Source organism: Callorhinus ursinus, unplaced genomic scaffold, assembly GCF_003265705.2.
Source record: "Callorhinus ursinus isolate GAN/ISIS: 27379988/994484 unplaced genomic scaffold, GSC_fseal_2.0 scaffold44, whole genome shotgun sequence".
NCBI classification, from domain to species: domain Eukaryota; kingdom Metazoa; phylum Chordata; class Mammalia; order Carnivora; family Otariidae; genus Callorhinus; species Callorhinus ursinus.
Window position 1 is genome coordinate 12,844,463 of NW_027397106.1, and position 19,627 is coordinate 12,864,089.

At 33.8% G+C, this 19,627-nt stretch overlaps 1 protein-coding gene across 1 annotated transcript in view; it reads right to left on the reverse strand.

The window, feature by feature from the left end:
* Window positions 1-19,627, reverse strand: part of CNTN1 (contactin 1) — a 290,240-nt gene that overhangs the window by 117,688 nt on the left and 152,925 nt on the right. The gene's annotated exons all lie outside the window — the stretch shown is intronic.

The window sequence follows — 19,627 nt, forward strand, 5'->3', positions numbered from 1 at the left end:
CAAGAATACTTTATCCAGCAAGGCTGTCATTCAGAATAGAAGGAGAGATAAAGAGTTTCCAAGACAAACAAAAGCTAAAGTAGTTCATGAACACTAAACCAGCCATGCAAGAAACATCAAAGGGGAACATTTGAGGAGAAAAAGAGACCAAAAGTAACAAGGACTAGAAAGAAAGAGAGACAATACAGAGAAATAGTGACTTCATAGGTAATGCAATGCCACTAAACTCATATCCTTCAATAATTACTCGGAATGCAAATGGACTAAATGCTCCAATCAAAAGACAAAGGATATCAGAATGGATAAAAAAAGAAGACCCACTGATATTCTGTCTACAAGAGACTCATTTTATACCCAAAGATACCTCCAGGCTGAAAATACGGGGTGAAGAAACATCTGTCATGCTAATGGACATCAAAAGAAAGCTGGAGTAGCCATCTTTATATCAAACTAGATTTAAAACAGACACTATAATAAGAGAATAAGGAGGAACTATATCATAATAAAGGATCTATCCAACAAGAGATACAATAATTGTAAATATTTATGCCCCTAACTTGGACGCAGCCAAGTATATAAATCAATTAATAATAAAATTAAAGAAACTCTTTGATAATAATACAATAATAGCAGGGGACTTTAACACTCAACTCACAGCAAAGGACAGATCATCTAAACAGAAGATCAAGCAAGGAAACAAGGGTTTTGAATGACACACTGGACCATATGGACTTAACAGAAATATTCAGAGCATTTCATCCTAAAGCAGCAGAATAGACATTCTTTTCAAGTGCACATGGACCATTCTCTAGAATAGATCACATACTGGGTCACAAATCGGGACTCAACTGGTACAAAAAGGTTGAGATCATATCATGCATATTTTCAGACCACAATGCTATGAAACTTCAAATTAACCACAAGAAAATATTTAGGGGGACCACAAATACATGGAGGTTAAAGAACATCCTACTAAAGAATGAATGGGTCAACCAGGAAATTAAAGAAGAATTAAAAAAATACATGGAAGCAAGTGAAAATGAAAACACAGCAGTCTAAAACCTTTGGGATGCAGCAAAGTTTGTCCTAAGAGAGAACGATATAGCAGTACATCCTCAAGAAGCAAGAAAAGTCTCAAATACACAATCTAACTTTACACCTAAAGGAGCTGGAAAATGAACAGCACATAAAGCCTAAATCCAGCAAAAGAAGGGAAATAATAAAGATTAGAGCACAAATCAATGATACAGAAATAAAAAAAAAAACAGTAGAACAGACGAACAAAACTATTAGCTGGTTCTTTGAAAAAATTAACAAGGTTGATAAACCCCTAGTGAGGTTTATCAAAAAGAAAAGAGAAAGGACCCAAGAAATAAAATCAGGAATGAAAAAGAAGAGATCACAACCAACACTGCAGAGATACAATTATAAGAAAATATTATGAGCAATTACATGCCAACAAATCAGGCAATCTGGAAGAAATGGATAAATTCCTAGAAACATATAAACTACCCAAACTGAAACAGGAAGAAACAGAATATCAGAACAGGCCCATAACCAGCAAAGCAATTGAAGCAGTGATCAAAAATCTCCCAGCAAACAAGTGTCCAGGGCTAGGTGGCTTCTCAGGGGAATTCTACCAAATGTTTATTTTTTTAAAAAGATTTTATTTATTTATTTGTCAGAGAGAAAGAGAGAGAGAGCACAAGCAGGGGGAGTGTCTCCCACAAGGAAGGCAGAGGGAGAAGCAGGCTTCCTGCTGAGCAAGGAGCCCAATGCAGGACTTGAACCCAGGACCCTGGGATCATGACCTAAGCCAAAGGCAGACGCTTAACTGATGGAGCCACCCAGGCGTCCCAACTAGAAAACATTTAAATAAAAGATAATATCTATTCTTCTGAAACTGTTCCAAAAATCAGAAATGGAAGGAAAACTTCCAAACTCATTCTATGAGGACAGCATTACCTTGATCCCCAAACCAGAAAAACACCACTAAAAAGGAGAATTACAGATCAATATCCCTGTTGAACATGGATGCAAAATTCTCAACAAGACACTAGGTAATCGGATCCAACAGTATATTAAAAGGATTACTCACCACGACCAAGTGGGATTTATTCCTGGGCTACAAGGGTGGTTCAACATACACAAATCAATCAACATGATACACCACATTAATAAAAGAAAGGATAAGAACCATATGATCTTCTCAATAGATGCAGAAAAAGCATTTGACAAAATACATCATCCTTTCTTGATAAAAATCCTCAATAAAGTAGGGATAGAGGGAAAATACCTCAACATCCTAAAGGCATATAGGAAAGACCCACAGCTAAGATGATCTTCAATGGGGAAAAACAGAGCTTTTTCCCCAAGGTCAGGAACATGAAAGGGATGTCCATTCTTACCACTGTTGTTCAACATAGTACTGGAAGTCCTAGCTCAGCAATCAGACAAAAAGAAGAAATAAAAGGCATCCAAATCAGCAAAGAAGTCAAATTTTCACTCATCGCAGATGACATGATACTCTATGTAGGAAACCTGAATGACTCCACTAAAAAACTGCTAGAACTGATACAGAAATTCAGCAAAGTCACAGGATATAAAATCAATGCACAGAAGTCTGTTGCATTTCTATACACCAATAAGGAAGCAACAGAAAGAGAAATCAAGTAATGAATCCCATTTACATTTGCACCAAAACCAATAAGATACCTAGGAATAAACCTAACAAAAGAGGTAAAAGATCTGTACTCTGGAAACTATAGAAAACTTATGAAGGAAATAAAAGAGGACACAAATAAATGGAAAAACATTCCATGCTCATGGATTGGAAGAAAAATTATTGTTAAAATGTCTATACTACCCAGAGCAAACTACACATTTAATGCAGTCCTTATCAAAATACCACCAGCATTTTTCACAGAGCTAGAGCAAACAATCCTGAAATTTGTGTGGAACCACAAAAGACCCCAAATAGCCAAAGCAATCCTGAAAAAGCAAAGCTGAAGGTATCACAATTCCAGACTTCAAGCTACATTTCGAAGCTCTAGTCCTCAAGACAATAGGTACTCTCACAAAAACGGACACATAGATCAATGGAACAGACTAGAAAACCCAGAAATGGACCCTCAACTCTGCAGTCAACTAATCTTTGACAAAGCGGGAAACAATATCCAATGGAAAAAGGACAGTCTCTCCAACAAATGATGTTGGGAAAATTGGACAGCCACATGCAGAAGAATGAAACTGGACCACTTTCTTACATCATATACAAAAATAAACTCAAAATGGATGAAAGACCTAAATGTGAGACAGGAAGAATCCATCAAAATCCTAAAGGAGAACACAGGTAGCAACCCCTGTGACCTTGGCCACAGCAACTTCTTGCTAAACACGTCTCCAGAGGCAAGGGAAACAAAAGCAAAAATGAACTATTGGGACTTCATCAAGATAAAAAGCTTCTGCACAGCAAAGAAAACAATCAACAAAACTAAAATAAAACCTATGGAATGGGAGAAATATTTGCAAATGACATATCTGATAAAGAGTTAATATCCAAAATCTATAAAGAACTTACCAAACTCAACACCCAAAAAAATAAAAAATCCGGTCAAGAAATGGGCAGAAGACACGAACAGACATTTATCCAAAGACATACAAATGGCTAACAGACACATGAAAAAATGTTCAACGTCACTCAGCATCAGGGAAATACAAATCAAAACTACAATGAGATATCAACTCACACCTGTCAGAATGCTTAAAATAACAAATCAGGAAACAACAGATGTTGGCGAATATGCAGAGAAAGGGGTACCCTCTTACACTGTTGGTAAGAATGAAAACTGGTGCAGCCACTCTGTAAAACAGCATGGAGCCTCCTCAAAAAGTTAAAAATAAAACTACCCTATAATCCAGGAATAGCACTGCTAGTTACTTATCCAAAGGATATAAAAATAGTGATTCAAAGGGGCACAAGCACCCCAATGTTTACAGCAGCAATGTCCAAATATCCAAAGTATGGAAAGAGTCCACATGTCCATCGATGGATGAACAGATAAAGATGTGGTACACACACACACACACACACACACACACACACACACACACACACACTCGAATATTCCTCAGCTATCAAAAAGAATGAAATCTTGTCATTTGCAATGACGTGGATAGAACTGAAGTGTATTACGCTAAGCAAAATAAGTCAGTCAGAGAAAGACAAATACCACCATGATTTCACTCATATGTGGAATTTAAGAATTTAAGAAACAAAACAGATGAACATAGGGGAACGGAAGGAAAAAAAAATAAGATAAAAACAGAGAGGGAGGCAAACCATAAGAGACTGTTAACTATAGGGAACAAACAGGGTTGCTGCAGGGGAAGTGGGTGGGGAATGGGGTAACTGCATGATGGGCATTAAAGAGGGCACTTGATGTAATGAGCAGTGGGTGTTAAATGCAACTCATGAATCACTAAATTCTAGCCCTGAAACTAATAATACACTATATGTGAACTAACTTGAATTATAAGATATAAAATAAAATAAAATAATAAAATAAAATAAAGGTAAAATAAAAAAATAAATAAAACAAAAATTTTTAAAAATCCCTGACCTCCCCGAGTCCACAGTGGGAGAATTAAATTTAAGTGTTAAGCTAGACATAATGGCACATTGGCAGTGGTAAGGACTGTTGAAGGGAAAATATGTCAAGATGTTCAGAGAAGAAGGTCACAAAATAAGAAAGCTCACTGGATATCCACAATTATTTTGGTCAAATTCAGTTCTTAAAGCAGCTCAACACCAAATGATTAATCATGCCAGAAAATGAAAATACACTTGAATTTTAGGTTTTGAAACATTATACACAAATAGTTCAAATTTATCTCGGCTAAATTTTAAAGAAAATAATACATAGAGGCAAGCATATTGGATTTACCAGTTCCTTTACAAATGTACTGAACTCATGAGAATTATATCATCACAAAGGTCTTTTATCAGAGTTTGTTAAAAGAGGAAAATGTTATGTGTCCTACAGATACACAATTATACTTCTGTCTTCAGGAAGCCGAGAAATCTCTTGTTGCAGCAGGTGGGAAAAAGTAAAGAAAGAAAAGCTGATAACTGAAATATATTCAATATATATATTTAATAGAAAATGTTTTGGTATACAAATAAACATATTAAAATATTTTAATAACCATAATGGAGGGTTGTTTTTTTACTTCTGTGATGATTTAGTTACATTTCCCTTATGAAAGCATTATGCTGTATTAAAAATTTTTGAAAATAAAGATGGCCACATTGATAGTTTAGTCCCACTTCTAGTAAAGAAGACACATTATTCTAGGATGTGAATATCACTCAATGCTAGTTGATTAAATTTTCCATGACATTCTATAAAGTTTAAATTAACTTCATATCCAGTTTACAAAGTGTTGGGTAGTTTTTCTTCAGAGAATTCTTGTTACTTTGATTTCAAGTCAATGAACATATCATTACAAAAATATGCTTTTTAAAATTTGGTTCTAGATGACTACAAAAAGGCTTAAGCATTTGAAATTTTTTTCTCTCACATGCTACATCTAAAAAACAAATCTAGTAAAATGGATGCATAGTGGCATCAACCCTAGTAAACTTGTAGTATGCATCACAGATTAGAAAATCTTAAACAATAAGTTCTGTTTCTACTAAATATCATTAGCAATATTACTGTGGCTATTTTATGTTTTCCAAGGTCTTAGAAATAACATTTATGGGATGACTGGGTAGCTCAGTCAGCTAAGTGTCTGCCTTCTGCTCAGGTCATGATCCCAGGATGATGGGTTCGAGTTCCTAATCAGGCTCCTTGCTCAGCGGGGAGCCTGCTTCTCCCTCTGCCTGCCAGTCCCCCTGCTTGTGCTCTCTCTCCTCCTCTGACAAATAAATAAAATAAAATCTTAAAAAAAAGAAATAACATTCATACCCAAAATTAAAAATAAAAGGTTCATGATAAAAGTCATCATTAGACTAAAAAATTATGTATTTTTACCCTAAAAGAGACATTTTTACCTTCAAGTGTGATCAAAAAGGAGAGGTGTTGGTAAGTTAGCATAATTTCCTTAAAAGTCAAGAATAAGAATGTCTGCTTGTACTCCTATTCAATATTACACTTGAGCATTGTACAACAAGGTCAGAAAAATAAATAAAAGAAGGATTAGGAAGGAGGAAAGAAAAATGTCATTATTCACAGACAATATGATTGTCTAAACAGAAAACATGAAAGACAAATTACAGATTAAAACTAATAATAGTACAGCAATTTTCTTCATATAAGATCAATTCTAAAAACCAGTTGCAGTCCTATAAACAAGGCAAAAACAATTAAAATGTGATTTTAAAAATATCCACATGAGCAACAAAACTATTAGACATTTAGGAAAAATTTTCCCAAAAGTAGTATGAAAACTTTCTGAAGAAAATTGCAAGATTTATTAAGAGTTTGAAAAATTGTTAATTAAATGAAGAAATGTTATAAAATGTCCAAGAATAAGAAAACTCAATATAATAAAGATTTCAATTTACTCTCAAATTAATCTATAAATTCAATACAATTCCAGGCAAAATATCAACAGAGTTTGGTAGGGAATTTAGTAAGATGATTTTAAAACTTATGTTGAAGAGCAAATAGCCAGGAATAGTCAAGACAAAAGGAAATAGGTGGGGTCCTTACTTTAGATTATCCATGATTTATTATAATGTTATAATAATTAAGACAGTTCAGTAACAATGCAGGGTAGAACAACAAATCACTGGATCAATAGAGAAAGTCCAGAAACAGACCCATCACACAAGGAGACAAGATAAATGATAGAAATAGCCCTGTACCTACAAGGGGGAGGATCAATTATTTAATAATTTGGAGCTGGAGTAACTGATGATCCAACCAATGATGACCCCGCCCTCACATTAATTCCAAGTTTAGCAAAGAAAATAATTCATGGGCGCCTGGGTGGCTCAGTTGGTTAAGCGATTCCTTCAGCTCAGGTCATGATCCTGGAGTCCCAGGATTGAGTCCCTCTTTAAGCTCCCTGCTCAGCAGGGAGTCTGCTTCTCCCTCTGACCCTCCTCCCTTTCATGTGCTCTCTCTCTCTCTCTCTCTCTCTCTCTCTCTCTCTCTCTCCCTCTCAAATAATAAAATCTTTAAAAAAATAATTCGTAGCCCAAAATTTCCAAAACTTCTAGAGAAAAAATAGAAATATATTTATGACCTCATAATGGGAAAGAATTTCTTTAAAAAATAAAAGCGCAAATTAATATGGACAGGGTTTATAAATTTGGGTATATTAAAAAAAAAAACAAAAAACCTTCTATTCATCAAAAGACACCAGAAACAAAGTAAAACAACATGCTAGAGCTCAAGGGAACCTATTTGTGATTCACATTAACTACCAAAATTTTTATGTCCAGAATATGTTGAAAAAAGCCACATAATCAATAAAGAAAAAGACAAAAGAGAAAAAAATTAGGAAGTAAGCAGAGACTTTGACCAGGCAACTTAAATAAGATGAAAACCGTAAAGTCGATAAATGTATAGAAAGATGCTTAATCTCACTAGTGAATAGAAATAAGTAAAACAAAACCATAATAGAATGTCCTTAAACACTCATCAATTTGCAAACATTTAAAGATTTTTAAAATACTAAGTGATGGTGAGAAAAGAGCAACACACTCACTTAGGAAAAATAAATGGTTACTGATTTTATAAGCCAGTTTGCCAAAATCTGGTGGAGTTGAAAATATATATGCCATATGTCCTAGAAATGTCACTCCTAGTATAAACTCTAGCACCATAATAGTTAAATTATACAGAAAGTTAAAAAACTAAACATGCAACTACCATGTGACCCAGCAATTGCATTCCTGGATGTTTGTCCCAGAGAAGTACAAAAACAAGTTCAAACAAAAACTTAAAAATAAATATTCATAGCAGTTCTATATGTAATAGCCAAAAAAGTGGAAATACTCAAAATGTCCTTCCACAGGTGAATTGTTAAGCAAACTGTGGTTCATCCATACCATGAAATACCACTAACAATAAAAAGGAATAAACTATTTATACATGCAACAACTTAGATGAATCTTCAGAGAATTATGCTAAATGAAAAAGTCAATCCCCCCAAATTTACATACAAGTCCATTTACACAATATTCTTGAAATGACAAAATTATAGAAATGGAAAATAGATTATAGATTAGTGGTTGCCAGAGTTTGAGAAGAGAATCAGTCAGAGGGAAATGGATGTGGCTATAGGAGGGATCCTTGCGGTAATGGAAATGTTCCGTATCTTGACATATTAATGTTGATCCCGGTTGTGGTATTGTATTATGGTTTTGCAAATTATTATCACTGGGAGAAAATGGGTAAATGAGATTGTTCTGTATTATTTTTTACAACTGCATGCCAATTTAAAATTGCCTCAAAAGTTTAAATAAAAATAAGATTTGGGGCACCTGGGTGGTTCAGTCAATTGAGCATCTGACTCTTGATTTTGGCTCAGGTCATGATTTCAGGGTTGTGAGATCGAGCCCCAAGTTGGGCTCTGTGCTCAGCCAAGAGTTTGCTTGAGGTTCTCTCTTTCTGCTTCTCTTGCCCTCTCTCTCTAAAACAAATAAATAAATCTTTAAAATAAATAAGAATTAAAAATATTTATGTATAGACCCTATCCCCAGAGATTTTGAGTCAGCTGATCTGGAGGGAAAATTTGGCATACATCATTTTTAAGTGCCTAGATAAATCTGATATTCAGACAGGACTGAGACGGGTCTCAGAGCCACCGTCATATGTATGCCCAAATAGACGTGTGGTTAAGAAAACGGACTCTTGAGCCTGATTGTCAAATTGATTTCTAGCAACAGTATGTACTAGCTGTGTGAAGTTGATGGAGTTTCCTCATCTACATTATATTTAATAATAGTACTTCCTATAAATTGTTGTGGGACTAAGTGATTCAGTCACTTAGAACAGTGTCTGAAACATAATAAACACTAGAAAAGTGTTTTATATTACTTTTATCATCTTATTATTACTTAGAAGTTTATAAAAATTTGTAAACAAACTTAAATATACATCAATAAGAGAACAGATGAGACCAGTTTCACTCATAAAATAGAATACTGTATACTAGTGAAATTTAAAAAGCTAGAAGTTTATGTACCAATTATAATGACTTTTGCAAAAGTCATGAAAAGTAGGTTACAGAAAAAATATAATTGATCTCATTCATTTAAAAATTTGAAAATGTTTCTAGATATTGTTTAATAATATATACACCTGTAGTGAATAATAAAAGTAGGTATGAGAAGGATAAATATTTAAATTTTAAAATAGCTATATCTGTGAAGGATAGAGGTGAATATAATCAGGGATAGGTGCATGTGTGTTTCCACTGCATTTATAATGCTCTATCTTTTCAAGTTCATTGTGAGTTCTTTGAAATTAAATTATCTTCATAACTTTTATATATCTGAAGTATTTTATAATAAAAATAATAATAGCCAAAATGTAATTTTTTATAATTAGGCTCTGTACTAAGCTCTTTAAACAGGTTATTCACTTTGTTCTTCTTATAACCCGGTAAGGTACTTTCATTTGCCCTCACTTATAGATGAGGAAACTGAGGCTAAGAGAGTTTAAATGATGTGCCCACGAATACATAGTTAGGAAGCAGTAGAAATGGGATTTGAACCCAGACAGACCAAATATAGTACCTTCAACATGGGAGACATTTACTACATGGGAGATGTAATTACTGAGAACCATCATTTTCTAGTGGCAAGAATTCAAGGTGAAATCGGATATGCCTGAGTCTCAATTTTAGCTCCCTGGTTTTCCCATATTTACATCAGGGTGTTTGGGAGGATTAGAAGTAATATATGCAAAGGTCCAGCACATAGTGAATATCCAATGGTTGACTGCTACTGGTAGGTGTTCAGTTTGGGGGAATGGGGAATAACTGCAGATTTTTAGTCAAAAATATCAAGCTGAGACAATTTGTAGAGGATGGAGAAGAGCAGAAAAATTTGGAAGGATTAAACTCATGTTTTAGTTTTGTACAGACATAGCCTTTAAAAACACACTGGTATATTTTTAAACTGTATTGTGTTTTTAAAGCAAGATTTTTGGCCAAATATCCTAGAATCCACAAAGATAGTTAGAGTGATTCATATAATCATATATGCCCTTTGACCTAAAACACTAAATAGCATGAATGTTTGGTAGCAGCAAGGACAAATGGCTGTTTTATATATTCTGGTTTGAAAAATATTCTTAGAATCAAACCAAAGTGGAGAGTTTGCAACATATTTTAAAATACATGTATTATAATGAGAAGCTTAACCAAGGAAAGCTCTATCAAAGTTGCATTTAATAAAGAGGATTATAGTAATCGAGGTGTTAGGTAACACTTGGAAATTTATCTCCCCTCTCAGAGTAAGTTTATACATCTGTTAAAAAGTGACAACAGTATCAGACTCATAAGGTTGTTGAGAGGATGCATTAAGACAATGCACATAAAATGCCTAATGCACATAACATTAACTATATTATTATTATTACCATTATTATTTCCTAAAGGCCAATTGAATATCAGATAAATTTTACTAATACCTCTCAAGATATCAGTATAATAGGAAATATTCAAGGTAGAACAAGAGTCACACTGGATGATTTCTGAGGTAATTTCAAGAAATGGGTCCAAGCAAATGGAAAAATACTTTTTCACTATTCCATTTCAAAAAGGATCCAACCATAATCAGTGATGGACAAAGAACAAACACAAATGCACAATGTAAAAAAAGAAAAATACCTTTCATCTATAGGAAATCACTCACTAAACCATATTTTTTGTATTTCCAAATTTTTGCTCCTCCTGGGTGGCAAAAAAAATGTCTGAAATTTCTGTGTTAATCCACCATCAACAACAACAGCCCCCAGGCACAGAAAAATAATGGATGAGCATTCAAATTATTTTAGAATGAGGCAAGTTAGTCTAACTCAGTCCATTAAACTCAATAATTTTCGCCATACTGATTCTATTCTGTTTTGGCAATGTAAAATGCAAAATATCAACTTAAAATTTTACATAAAATGTTTTAACCTCTCACCCCTCCCTCACTGTGGATCACTCAGAGAATGGAATTATCATTCATTCAGTTGATCAGACATAAAACCTAGAGATTATTACTGATTACCCCTTTTTCTTTTTTGATATTTTTCTCTCCAAACTATCTCCAAGTCCTCCAGACTCTAGCTTCAGAATATCCTAATACCAACATTTTGTGCCATATCTTCTCCTAAGACCCTCATCCAGCCCCCTCCCTTAACTGGCTTCCCTATGGTCTACTCTCCATAAAATTGCTAGGGTAATCTTTTTAAAAAGGTAAGCAGATATAAGTAAATAAATAGATAGATAGATAGATAGATAAATAAATAAATAAATAAATAAATAAATAAATAAATAAATAAATAAATTTAAAAAGGTAAGCTGTATTCCTCCCCTCCCTAGAATTGGGCAATGACTGTTCATCTCAACCAGGCTTCGTAGAAGGCTCATAGGACTCAACCTATCTCAGCTCTAATCTATTCCCAGAGCATATCACATAACATTTTCCCTGTGTCATTATCCTCCAGCTTTTTTTTCTCCCTCTAATAGATCCAAGTGCTTCCTTATGGTCTTCACACTTGTATGTAACCTACACCTAGTAAAGAATTGTCTTTTATGGTAGCAAGTAGAAATAGAAGTGAGGATTAGTCAGTCAAGAGTATAAAGACTGTGAGACCTTGTTTTATGCTCTGTGGCCTAACAGGATCCTTGCTTGACTATTTCCTCCTGAGAGACTGATCACAAATTTTAGGTGTGCCTCAGTAAGTGATTGTGCATCTACTTACCCACCTGTACCCTTAGCTGCTTGTTTGCTAGTTCTGTGTAACCCAACACGAAAATATCCTTAAACCCAGAATGTCATAGTTCTCTTTATTCTTTATACTCAGAACAACCCCTTAGGATCTGGCCAAGCTCAATGATATCAAGCTCTTTACTTGCATGTGTGTGTATAGTCTATACAACCAGATAATAAGCTTCTTTGGATCAGGAATTGTGTCTCATAAACTTCTGGCATTCTTTAACCCATACGTATCCCTGTGATAGCATCCATCATAGTATGTTCTCAATATATACTGATGAAAATTTGATTTATTAATTTACTAACCTTCAAAAATGATGCCCATAGAAATATTAGTTTTACAAATGACCATCTATAATCCATCTGATTGATTGTGGACCAATAAGTACCTTACACTAAGAAATGGAAGTTGAAAGACATTTGATGATTGGAGTGTCAACCTTAAGGACTTAAACTAATTCCAAATTTCCTTAGACTGAAAATTAATGTACATATTACACTATTTTTTGCTTAAGAATTGAAAAAAGAATCTCTAGTAAAGTATCATGTTAGACAAAGTGTAATCATTTTTGCTATAATAAATGGAGTCTGCCTTGTATAGTTCCTTCTTTCTATAACTTTGTCATTTTATATTAATTTCTTTTAGCTTTATTCCTTGAATAATTCCAAAGGGATATGTATATTTTACATGAGAAAAAATAACCATTGTGTTCAAAGTACATATTAGTATTTGCAGTTTAAGGTAATGTCCTTTCCATTCCAATATCTTCCCTAAGGAGCAAAAAATCAGTGGTAGTTCATTTTTATTTAGTTTGAAAATCACAATAACAGTATGAAATGAAAAACCATTACAGATTTTTCAATAGTTTAGCATTATAATAAGCATCATTAATTGAGAAACTATATACGAAATATTTTCTAGAAATATATTCCTATAATTCATTCTGATTGATTATAATAATGTAAGTATATGCAAAAGCAATGCAGTGATAGATTTAATTTTAATATCCTGTTATTTAGATTTTTTCAGCATTTCAATGTCTCAAGATCAAATCTTATAGAATATTACTTAAATTATACATTATATAAAATACCCATAAAATGTAACATCTTATTCAAAATTATCCAAAATCATAAATTTAATCAGAAAGTTTTCCGATCAATCAATCAATCAAGGGTTTTTTAACATAATATGGGCCTTAATGTTTTTGGAAGGAATCTAAAATGAATAATGATAGGTTAGTATTTAAAATCTCTAAATAATAAGTAACCTCAGTATCCACAACTCAAGCAAAACTGTGAATTGTTTTGAGTTTTATCCATTTAACAACTTTTTCTCAAACATTCCAAAATAAAACTAGTAGTGGGCCCTCATGAGATCCCAGCTGCTGTTAAAGACAACACAGTTGATCTCAATCCATATGGAATCTATAATCTACTGAGATATAAAGACCAGTAAATGACAACAACCAACAACACGTGTGTAGGCTATAAGGCATGAAATGCAGCCAGCAGAGATCAGTGGCAACATAAAAATAAAACAGACAGGAGCATGTGCAAAAGCATCATGAGAAGCAAAGTACACAAATTTTAGGGAGGTGAAAGTAGTTGCAAGAGGCTGAAGCCAAGTGCAGGCCTGGTAAGGATTGGAGATGAGGAGTAGAGATGCTACCTCAGAGGTCAGTGTTTGCTTTGAGCATTTTTACACAACCTTTTTTGTGGCTTTTATTCAAAGTGTTATGGCTATTGTACCTCAGGCAGCCTGGGTTTTTGATTCCTAGTCATATAGGTAGGTACCCAGTCAACCTAAACATCTACTCCTATCTCTAAGTATTGTCCAACTGCACAGTGATTTCCAACCTATAGAATGTGGCCCGTGAGAGTACCAGAATCTAAGATTCAAGATCCAAGAATCAATATGAATACCAAACTTTACTATAAATTCAATAAGTAAAATAAAAATTTTTATCATAAGTGGGGCCTTAAACTTTTCTTCATAGGGCTAAAGAATTTTTATTACCGTTTTTCTCTTTCCTATATACTCATTTCTAATGAAAATATAATGATTCATGTTCCATTCTCCAGAACTTTGTGGGGATGCTGGTTAGTATGATCTGTGCTCTTGTGATAATAGATCATGATGGCTTCAATGACTATTTTTTCCATTTGGCATCTTAAGATCTGAACGGGGTTTTCAATAAAAAATTACTTAACTAAAAGCAATGACCTAGTAAATGTGAAATTGGAATATAGCTGAAGATATATGGGAGACACAGTAACCTAAAACAAAAACTCTATTAAGTAAATAACTACCTTTTTATTCTACCACAGCTTATAAACTTTTTAAGGTCAGATATGGCTAACTCACATGGGTAGATCCCTAGTACCTAGCATAGTGCTTTATACAAAGAGACTTGAAGAATAAATTAATAGGACCAATTATAAACAGACAATGGCATAATTCTGTTTAGATTAATTATTTTATAGTTCACTTAATATCTTTTTGAGCATTCACTACAACTAATAATAAACATTCGCTATGATCCAAGTGTTCTATGTAATTAATTTACTTAATCCTTACAACAAATGAACAAGAAAGAGGGTAAGATCCTTTAGAAGATACTAATGCTGGGGATGAAGGGATAACAAACAAAACATATAATCTAGAAGCATGTAACAAATAATACAAACGAGAAAAATAAAAAATTCTAACCAGTAAAAATACATGAATATATTTATAATTTCATTGACATTTCTGAATTTGATAGATTAAAAAAATTCTACTAAAAGTAATGGCATGTTCCATGTAGTTGTTTACACAATCCTCAGACTTTCTGGTTTTCACTTATACAACATTTGCTTTCTCTCTGAATTATATCCTGATACAGTTTAGAAATTAAATTAAAACCACCAGTTTTTTAAGTGCAGCTCAATTTTTGACTACTTGAATACTCTCTGGCCTATTAATTAATTATATGAATTAAATTATAGATTTCTCAATATTGATTCATCCTTTCTAATTTTAAGGAATGAGTTTGAATTAGATATGGTTAGAAATGTTCCACGTATTCTGTTTTGATTGATATGTGGAAATATCTCCTTGTGTACTGGCATATTTATGAGTCAAAGCACAGAAAATATTGGAAAACTTGAATTGTTTTAAAATATTTAGAGATGGATGATATCTTTGTCCATTTGAGCTGCTATAACAGAATACCATAGACTAGTTAGTTTTTAAAAAGAACAGAGATGTACTTCTCACAATTCTGGAGGGTGGAAAGCCTAATATCAAGGCACTGACAGATTTGGTGTCTAGTGAAGGACTATTTCCTGGTTCACAGATGCAGGTCTTTTTAATGTGTCCTCACATGGGAGATGGATGAAGGGAGTTTTCCAGGGCCTCTTTTCTAAGGGCACTAACCCCATAAGAGCTCCATCATTGGAACCTAATCACTTACCAAAGACCCCACCTCCAAGTACCATAACATTGGGTATTAGATTTTAACATATGAATTTTGAGGGGAAACAAACTTTCTGTCTATAGCAGATAGACTATCACAGGAAGGAAAAGGAAAGGTTTTAAGAAGATACCTTAACTTCTCCATATATGTTACACACCCTACACAAAGGAAATATAATTTTCCAATTGATTTTTTCATGGTTCAGCATGTCAGTGATAGTCGCTAAAGTCTATAGCCTCACAAAAATAGAGATTAAAAAACATTTACTTCAGTAAGGACCTGTGCATAATCAGAGGGCTCTAAATAAGATATTACTATGAGAGGAAGTTGGGGTAGAAAACTTTTAACATTCTTTCAAAGAGCAATAACCATAGAAATAAATATACTCTATAATCCTGTTTCATAAACTGGATCCTAAGCAGGGCACCTGGGTGGCTGTTAAGTCAGTTAAGCATCCCACTCCTGATTTCAGCTCAGGTCATGATCAGGGTCTTAAACTCGAGCCCCTGGCCTCAGGCTCTCTGCTCAGTGTGGATTGAGATTCTCTCTCTTCCTCTGCCTCTGCCCCTCCCCCACCGCTTGCACTCTAAATAAATAAATAAATAAATAAAATCTTAAAAAAAAACTGGATCATAAGCTTTGCTTGAAACATTATTTACAAATTGCAAATGTCTGTCCCAATTAAAATCCTAATGGCTTCTGTATAAAGAAAAGTTAGCATTCAAAGGACAACCTAGTTCTAATAAACAAAAACAATTTCCATGGGATGATTACTTTGCTTTATTGAGATAAAGATCTTATGTACTATGAGAAAGGAATTACATAAGACATAAAAACAAACAAAAAGAACAGGAGCCACCATTGTAAGAAAAAAGAGAATCTAAAAATCTTAGTAAGTTGTGGCTTTTCATCAATGAAACTTTTAATTTCTCAAAGTATATATTTTTCCAGTAGTTTTCAATAAAGGCAAAATTACAAATTACGACAGGTCCCATAGTAATGTCCAAAGCTAAGATGTAATCCAAAGGTGTTTTCATTCATACTAAAGCAAACATAAAAGTGCCAACAAAGATATCGCAACAAAAAAACCATTATAATAAATAAACAAGTGAATCCAGAAAGCCAAACTCTATTCTTCTCTCCCTTTACATAACGGAACAAGTATTCATCAATTTTATATTATTAAATACTTAACAAAGTAAAGAACAATCATATAACTTAGAAGAAAATAAATCCTGCATATACTGATCTTAAATACTAGCCTGCTAACTATTGATCCTTTTAAAACGTATATTTCCATAGGCTCTAATCAAGGTGACTATGGAAATTCATGTAAGGCTTACAGGGTAATTATAATTAGATGCATGGAGCTGCTATTAGGTATAGGTAATTTATACTGCACAGTCAAAAACCTGATCCATTCATGAATAACTAAAATTTAACTTGATTTATTGCTTTAAATCTGACTATGTCACAATTCTTTTCCGTCTGGAAGTCCATTATCCCTTCTCTATCTAGCAAAACAGGATTCATGTGTCACTCACTTTGACTTTGAGAATTAAAATCTGAACTTCTCTGACTGCCCAAGGCAGAGTTAAACACTGTCTCTCCTTGTATCCCTCTAGTGTTTTGGCAATAACATACAGAGTACATTGCCTTCTGATTATTCACAATTCTGTGTCTAGTATGTCTTTGTTTTCCAAGTTTTTCTACTATTCTAAGCATACCACATGCATTGAATAAATATTATTTGAATAAAAGCATTAATAAATGAATGGATCAGAAAGCCAGCTTTGTTTGACAGTGCCAGGATATGAAAGAAGGCTTTGGTAAAATAGTAGATTCATATTGATTTTATTATCATAAAATGTTTTAATGATCCACAGAGACTGCAAGTGCTATCTTTCTGCTCTTCTCCATTTATAAGGTTGGAGCATTATGACTACTCCAAGCCAATGGCATGTAGACAGAAATGGCAGAAGGCATTTTTCTAAGGCTGGCCCTTAAAATTCTCCAGCCACCTCTTGCCGACACAGTGGCTTGGGAAGCTACACCTTCTAAATGTCAAAGCCACAGATGTGATGTGAAAAAACTAGCTTTGTAGGTTGAAAGGCCCTATGAAAAGGGCAAATGGCCTCTAGGACCTGACAGTAAGCAAGAAAATGGGGACCTTAGTCGTTTCATGGCAAAGAATGGAATTCTGCAAACAACCAGAAGAGAACCCCAAGCTCCAGAAAAAACAGAGCCAGTTGAACTTGACTGCAGTCTAATGAGTCTCTGAACTGAGGACCCAGCTGAGCTGTGCCCATACTGCTGACTCAAAGAAACTGAGATAATCAGGTTTAATGTAATAAATTTGCAGTGTTTTGTATGCATAACAGAAAAAAGTAATATTCCATTACCACCACAAAAGACAGGAAAACAAAATGAAACAAAACAAATAAAAAACTCCCACAAAGGATCTGTTTGATCCAGGGAGTGGGGAGCCTGGATAGATCATTTATGATCATGAGTTACCTCAGGATAAAAGAGGTATATCTACAGAGCTCAGCCTTTTGTACCTGAACCTCAATAGTGACTGACATTCTTGTTTTTTATATAAATGCATGAGATTTACCCATTTGGAATAATTTGATTCATTAATTTCATACTATTTTGCTTTAAGGCTTCAGGGTTCTGATTTCATGTTTTCAATTGTAAGCAACTTCATATCTTTATTGGAGGAATACCATGCTTCTGCCTACTTTCTGACCCCTCCTGCTTTTAGGTCATTAATTGCCTGTGAATGATTTAAAGATATAAGTGTTTCTAGCACCAGGCCTGCCTCCCATCAACTTTCCCTAAGGACTCACATGGCATCTCCACCGTGAACAAACTGCTCCGAGCCATAATGTAATAAAAAGAAATGTATCAAATTCTTTTCCACTAAAAGAAGTAGTACTTCTTTTAGGGAGGGAATGTGGATTCCCTCCATTATTTTCTACAGCTGTAACAATCTCCTAAAATAGGTCATTGAATGAACACCTTCGGAACACACAGTCACTCAATTCTTTGGAAAAATTATGTAGATTAGTCATTAATTTTTGTCTCTAAAACTAACACTACAATGATATCATGTCATATGTTACCCAGCATCTAGATTTACTATCATCCTCCCTCAACCTCTGTTCTTAATTGTAAGTACTTCATTTCAGTGGTCTTCAAACAAAGTTTTTGCCTATGAATTCCCTAAAGTTAGAAAAAGTAACATAGCCAATTGTATATTATTAATTGGTATCTAAGCTCTTATTGAAATATATATATTTTGAGAGAATATCATTTTAGTGTATTTAGTGTATATTGTATAGTTGCTTTATTTTTTAAATTTTATTTTATTATGTTATATTAATCACCATACATTACATCATTAGTTTTTGATGTAGTGTTCCATGACTCCTTGTTTGCGTATAACACCCAGTGTGTATAGTTGCTTTAAACATATTTTTTAAACCTTGGAAACCATCAACAAAACAAAAAGGCAACCTACTGAATGGGAGAAGATATTTGCAAATGATCAACTGGTAAGGGGTTAATATCCAAAATTATGATACTAAGCGAACAAGAAGTAAATGCAATGTGGTATTCTGCATTGGATCCTGGAACAGAAAAAGGACATGTGTGGGTAAACTGGTAAACTCTGAATAAAATCAGTATATGGAACTCATACAATTTAATATTAAAGAAACAAACGATTCAATTAAGATAATGGGCAGAAGACCTGAATACATATTTCCCCAAAGAAGACATACAAATAGCCAACAGATACATAAAAAGATGATCAACATCACTAATAATCAGGGAAATTCAAATCAAAACCACAATGAAATATCACCTCACACCTGTCACAATGGCTAGTATCAAAAAGATAAGAAAGTGTTGGCAAGGATGCAGACAAAAGGAAACCTTTGTGAGCTGTTAGTGGGAATGCAAAAATGGTGCAGCCACTATGGAAGTCAGTAAGGAGATTCCTCAGAAAATTAAAAATAGAACTACTATACGATCCAGTAATTCCACTCAGTATTTATCTGAAGAAAACAAAAACACTAATTCAAAAAGAAATATGTACCCCTATGCTCACTGCAGCATTATTTACAATAGTCAAAATATGGAAGCAACCTAAGTGTCCATCAATAGATAAATGGATAAAGAAGATGTGATATACATACACATACATGCA